Here is a 7,020-nt window from a genome sequence, read left to right as displayed (position 1 = left end):
AATTCTAAAGAGCCAAAGCTCAATGGAGGATCCATGGAGAAAGAGGTTATCTTTCCTAGTTTGGTGTAGTGTTAAATTAACAAAACAGGCTGTCTTTTGAGTAAACTAGCATATATCCTCCAATTTCCATTCAGATGTAATGAAATCTTTAAACATAACTCTAGTGGTCTTAATTTCCCGTTTTCAGTTATTTTCTCTCTATATTTCCATTCTTAAGAATGCATCCATTTCCATTGCTTAAGTTCTCATGTCTACCAATCCAAACTTTGTATCTCCAACACTAATTTTTCAGTCAGGCTTGTTCCATATTTCCAGGACATTTCCACCAGAACATCCTGCTTTAATTCTAAGTGTCCAAAAATCAAACTGAGGCACATTCCCACCTGAATAAACTTTTCTTGCTTTGAGTTCAGCTTCATTGTTTTCCATTACATTTTCCAAGTCACTCAAGCTTAAACCTTAGACCTATCTTTGAGTCTTTTCTCTACTCCTCCCCTAATAATCAGTACCATCTTTTCTTGTTATGATCGCTAGTGTTCATTTGTACATTGCCATTCCCTCAAATCTAGAGTTTTATTCTTGTACGGACTTGCAGTTTCCAACAAATTTTCAGCCTCTCTCTGTCTGTCACAATTAATTCTCTGACACTAAAGCTAAGTAAGTCTTTACAGAACCTCCAGTAACACACCATTTGATTAAAAATGTATGCTTTTTCACTGTAGCCTCTCTAATCAAGCCCAAATTACTTAGCCCAGCATTTGAGATGGTCCATTCATTATCTGACCCTACCTTGCCTATCCAACCGGATAACACCCCATTAGAACATAATTCCTGGACCCATATCTTTTGATTTAGTCAAAGAATTCCCCCTAATGCCACCTTATTTCCCCAAAGCACACCAAGTATTCAGAATGTTTGACTTTCCATTATCTAGGCGCTACAGCTTTCTGGACTCAATTTCAATTTCAACTTTGCAGTGAAGCATTTCCTGGTAACTTCAGAACAGAATTCTTATCCACTTTTCTAAATGTCCACAACATAAGTCATGTGAATCTAATTATACATTATCACTTCTTAATAATTTTTTTTCCACTGCTTTGTGTTATAAAGTTGCCTCCCCCTGCATTGCAAGTAGTTGGAGGACCTTGATAATGAGAAGTAGTTTTATTTGTTTCTTTAGTAAAAGTCAGAGAACAGAACAGTTATAAAACTATACACTATGTTTGGTGTTGAGTCTTAATTATCACTACTTAAAATCTCTTTTTGTAATTTTAAGGGTCTTAAATGTGTAACCGCATTTCTAATAGGGAAATTTCAATGGCCCTATCTAAGGCCTGAGGTCATTTAGTTGAAGACCAATTGAAACAGAGTCACAAATTCTCCCTTAAGTATGTCAGTTTTGTTCGGTTCTTTGTGTACTTTCCCTGTGCTGAGTTCCCCACCAGCAGACCCTGAGACAAGGATTTATATGCAGGTGATAGGAAGAAAGTGCTGCAAAGACACTTGCAGAGAGGAGGGCCAATGGGACAGGGAAGAGGAAATCAAACAAGGGTGCAATTTGAGGCAAAGTCCCAGCCTCAGCCAAATCCCAGAAGAGCTCTGGAGGTGAATTCTTCATGCACCAGTCATTGACTACAACTGATCTAGTGGGACATCAATTCCCAAGTACTTCCATCCCCCGTGCACTGCAAAACTCCTCCAGGAGCCCAAGGACAGACTTACAGCAAACACACTGAGGCTGGAGGATGAGCCCAGAAACAGCACATAGACTCAAAGGGCATCTGAGTGGAGTGCAGACAGTGTCTTTATCAGGATCTTCCTGGTTCTGTAACAGAAATAACATAAAGGGCTCCTTTATTTCAAATGCCTGTATGTACATAGAAAAAAATGTTAAAGGATACAAATCTAATTATTAATGGTCAGTTGTGAGATTCGTGAAGGGAGACTTTCACATTTGACTTTCCACATTTCTGTATTATTAGACTTTTATAACAAGCATTACTGTTGTAAGAAAAAAACCTGAGCCAAACAGATTTTTCCACCAAGAACTTAATGATGTATTGTTTTATTTATTATGACATGTTTTGTTGTTTGTGTTGCAAATAACTCTAGGATAACACCATCTGAATAAAAATTGATTATCTAGGCTGTTAAAATGCTAGAGTCCATTCATTAACAAATTGCATTCTCACCAAGCATAAATGATTACCATTGTAAGCCCAGAAAGAAATAAACCTTGTTAAGACTTCCATAAGAAGTGGTTATTTAACTGGTTTTGTAGTCTGTGGCCACTAGAATTTTGGCTCTAATTCTAAAATATAGTCCACTAATCATATACAGCCTAATCTATATAAAAAAAACTGCAGCAAAAAATTTAAATTGTCTTTAGAAGTGTAATTTGAAAGCACTTTGGAAATACAGATGAAAGGTAGAGTCATATTTGGTTGTAAGGAATGTCTTGACTGCTTTGAACATAATTGGGTAATAGCAATTGGTCAGACCTGTGCATTGAAAAGAGTAATCTGATAGCTACATGTAATATAAATTGGAAGGGCAAAAGAATGGTAGAAGAAGTCAGAATTCTGCCAGAATAAATCAGCTGAAAGGCAATGAAGATGATAATGAGAAAGAATCAAGCACTTGTCCTACCTTTCATATAGATAATGAAATAGTAGATGAAGACAATGATGATTTAAAAACATTAGAGGTCATACGATCATGATAGTGGAAGTAAGAATGAGCAGAAACTACTTAGATAGAGGGCTGAGGAGAGAGCATAGTCAAAGATGACTGAGATCGTTCTTGTTTCAGGGACATAACGTTGAATTTTTAAGAAAATACTGATTTTTTAAAAAAAATTATACAATTTTACATTTTATATTTGTTAAGTATATCTCAATAAATCTGGGAGAAAAATAAAAGCTTCCCAGTTGATTCTAATGTGAAAAAAAAGCATTAGGGCGGCGCGCACGGCATGATGGCGGCGGCGCGCGTGCCTCAGGAGAAAGGACGCCGGCCGGGTCAGGCCTCAGCGCGGCCCACACGCTTGGCTAGCACGCTCGCTCCCGCCTCCCGCCCAGCGCCCGGCCAAGGCGGAGGCCTTGTCCACCCGAGGCCCGGTGCCTCTCATGGAGTTGGAGCTGTACTTCCTCATCGCCCGGTACCTGTCGGCGGGTCTGTGTTGGAGAGGGGCCCAGGTGTTGGTGCAGGAGCTGGAGCAGTACCAGTTATTGCCGCAGACGGTGGACTGGGAGGGCAATGAGCATAACAGGAGCTACGAGGAACTGGTCTTGTCCAATGAGCATGTGGCTCCTGATCATCTGTTGTAAATCTGCCAGCGCACTGGTAATATGTTGGATAAAGAAATTCCACCCAGTATTTGAAGAGTCACTTCTTTACTTACTGCAGGAAGGCAGTCTTTGCTACGTACAGCGAAAGGTACCTTAATTTGAGGAAGTGTTCTGCTTCATATCAATAGCTTAATATTTATTATAATTGTGAAGTAAGCATTGTGGAAGAAAGGTGATAATGTAACTATAAATCATGCTGTGGACTATAAAATTCTCTGCGTTTAGCATAGAACACTGAATTTTATTACCTAAGTGTTTAATGGGTCCTTCTGCATTAAAAAGTTGATAAAGATACAGATGTTAAACTAAAAAGGTTGAATTTATTCTGAGATGTGTTTGAGGTTTTATCAATGTGAGTTCGTAATTTTCCATTTTGTAGCTCACTCATAATTTCATTGAATGTAATTGTATGTGTCTAATAAACTCTTTAAATGCTAGAATTTCATTTGATATTTAGATTCTGAAAGCCCTTTGTTATAAAGGGAAGTGATTTTCTAAATTTGGTAGCAGCTTGAAAACAAGCACCAAAAATGTAAAATTGCATGGTTCTTTTTTTACTAATTTAATTTTTTGCAAAGTTTAATTTTTTCCAAAATGTTTGGAATTGCTATTCTTTTTCTGTTAGCTTGGTAATATATGACTTAGACTAAGTGTTTGTATGTGATATAATCTTTGTGTACATGTGACTAAACTGCTAATGGCCAAATATTGTTGGTTCTTCTGATCCTGAGCATACATCAAGTTCATTCCATGACATTTTTTTTATTATGAGCTATTGCTGATGCAATGCTATCTCTTAGATGCACCACCAATATAAAGGTTAACTGAGAAAGAACAACCCTGCCTCTTGGTTCTGTGCCAAACTGGTTTGTTAGCTTTAGTTGTTTCTTAGTGCTATAGCCATGCCACACTGTGGCACTAATCAGGAAACTGTTTGTATTCTTCCTCTTCTGTGTCCCTGTTCACTTTGTAATTATTCTATTTTAGCTGGTTATATGGTAGTTATTTGGTGGCCTGTTTTCCTTTGTTTTCTTTACTTGTGTCAAGTTCTATGTTGTTGTTTTGTGATGAGCCATGATTTAGAAGTGGCAGACCTTAGAAGAGACTTCAGCAAGCTGCTCTAGGGTAAAGGCCATATTCTCTATTTGTTTTGTACTAGTACCACAAGAGGATGCCTTGTAACTGCTCTTTAGTCATGATTGTGGTAACGAATCCATTCATTAAAATGCAATACGCCTGTTAGTTTGGGGCACCCAAATCTCAGTAGAGGTTTAGTATAATGCCTTCCCTCTCTTCTCTGAGTTGCGAAGAAACTAATTTCTCGCACAGTGTGACTGCTTATAACCTATGTTCTGCTCCTATCTCCTATAGAGAACAGACTTTCTTAGTGCATTTGCTGGTAAGTCAAGGAGGGATGGAATTTGAATTAGTGTTCAGATTCATAGATCCTACATATGTGTTCTTCAGTAGAGGATTTTCTGTGATCCTAAAACAAAGGGAAAGCTGTATAATTTATCAGTACTTCCGAAAGAGAGGGACTAAAGTCATGGCAGTGTTGGCCAAATTAATTTTAAAACTGAACAGGTTATGAATTTTCATATAAATCAAAGAAATTAAATTTTTCCTTATAAAAGCTTCCATTTTTGAAAAGTTGGATCAGTTGTAAGACCTTTTATCTTTAATATTGTATAATTCTACATTGGGAAATAAACACTTGGCATTAAATGGGACTATGCGTCAAAAGATCTGGTTTTATGGTCTGTCTTTACCAGTCGTTTGCTGTGGATATCTTTAAAGGTCCTGGAACTTTTGAGCCTCAGTTACCTCACTTGTAAATTGGCAAAAATACCTACCTCAACTCTGGTTGCTGTGAGGATTCAATGAGACAATGTATGTTGAAAGCAAATTGTGAATTGTAAAGTGCTATACAAAAGTTAGTTGTTGCTGCTGCTGCATCTGAGATGTGTTAATTTTTTTTCCTTTGGAAATAGTTTAATAAACTTACAGGGCTTTTCTATTAAATTATATTAGTTGGTAAATAGTTTATTACAAAATAAAAAAGAACTAATATGTGAATACAAAATTTTGATATTTTAAAAGCACAGTTGCAGCAGTATTGGAAACAAAAACGATGGCATAGGAAAACACGGATGGAAAAGAAAAAAATGCCTAGAAGGGCAAATATTAACAGAATCAAACTTTATCAGAGAAAAAAAATGGCCTCAGATTCTTACTTTGACGTTTCGGACTGAATTTTATACCTTTTCAAATCGCCATTTCTAAGGAGTTTGGCACAAATTTGAGGAATGCCAAATTTGTCAGACTCCTCAAAGACTGGGCAGTACCTATATCCGAGTTTAAGTTAGCCAGAAAGCAGAGTTACCCATAATACCATTTTCTTTTTCTTTTCCCTTCCAACTTTTATTTTAGATTCAGGGAATACATGTGCAGGTTTGTTACATGAGTAAATTGCATGTCACGGGGATTTGGTGAACAGATTATTTCGTCACCCAGGTAATAACCTTAGTACCTGATTCGTTTTTCTATCCTCACTCTCTTCCCACTCTCCACCCGCAAGCTGACCCCGGTGTCTGTTGTTTCCTTCTTTGTGTCCACGTGAAATACTAAATTTTAAATATAGGTGGATTTAGACATAAGGATATTTGGCAGGCAGTGGAAATAGGTGCCTGGAACTTTGAAAAGGTTGAAAATATAGATTTTAGCCATCACTAAAAGGGTGATAATACAAGCTACAAGAGTAAATAAGATAAGCAAAGAACAAACAAAACTGGAGAGAAAGAACAGGGAATGCAATCATGGATAGTATTTGGAAGACAATTAGGAGAGGTTACTTAGGGGTGGGGAGGATTTAAAAAAGTAAAATATCCTTGAAACCAAGAAATGAAGCTGATGTTGGAAAATGTAAAGGAAGATAACGACAGAATATTTTGCTGATTTTTCACTGTAAAAAGTTGACTTATAAAACTTTATTTTCCATCAATTTTCACAGCTCGAGAATCAGTCCTAGAAGAGATAAAAATTATTTTTCTGCCGGGTGCAGCGGCTCACGCCTGTAATCCCAGCACTTTGGGAGGCCGAGACAGGCAGAACACGAGGTCAGGAGATCGAGACCATCCTGGCTAACACGGTGAAACCCCGTCTCTACTAAAAATACAAAAACAAAATTAGCCAGGCGTGGGGATGGGCGCCTGTAGTCCCAGCTACTCGGGAGGCTGAGCGACAGAGAGACTCCGTCTCAAAAAAAAAAAAAAAAATTTTCATTCTACATCATTGAGAATTAAAATTACTCAAAGAAATATATTGCATTTTATCTGGCTAAATTCCCCCCAGAGAATACAACTCTTGTTCAAAATGTATTCAAATTACCCCTTTGTCATCAATGACAAAATTTCGAATTCTGCAACCTTTGGTCTACCCAGGAAGGAATTAAATCTTTTCTTTTGAGTTACTAAAGATTTCACGGGCTTAAAGCATAAGCTAACATAAACACACCAAATATAGCAAGCACTTGTGAATCAAGTAATTTGAGTCAAGTAACCAAGCTAGAAAACACAAACTGGGGTAAGCAAATATAAGAAATTATATAAGGATCCAGAGGTGTGCACCAGTTGGCAAGCCATGTTTAGGTACAGGGAGGAATACAGACTTG

General features: G+C 37.4%; 1 pseudogene; it reads left to right on the top strand.

Moving 5' to 3' along the window:
• Nucleotides 1–2,977: 2,977 nt before the first annotated feature.
• LOC129460252 (bromodomain and WD repeat-containing protein 1-like) lies at nucleotides 2,978–3,452 on the top strand (annotated as a pseudogene).
• Nucleotides 3,453–7,020: the final 3,568 nt, after the last annotated feature.

This window comes from Symphalangus syndactylus, chromosome 13 (genome assembly GCF_028878055.3).
Source record: "Symphalangus syndactylus isolate Jambi chromosome 13, NHGRI_mSymSyn1-v2.1_pri, whole genome shotgun sequence".
In the NCBI taxonomy this organism is placed as follows: domain Eukaryota; kingdom Metazoa; phylum Chordata; class Mammalia; order Primates; family Hylobatidae; genus Symphalangus; species Symphalangus syndactylus.
The sequence above is the reverse complement of the archived record's forward strand: the minus strand, read 5'-3'. Positions and strand labels throughout refer to the sequence as shown.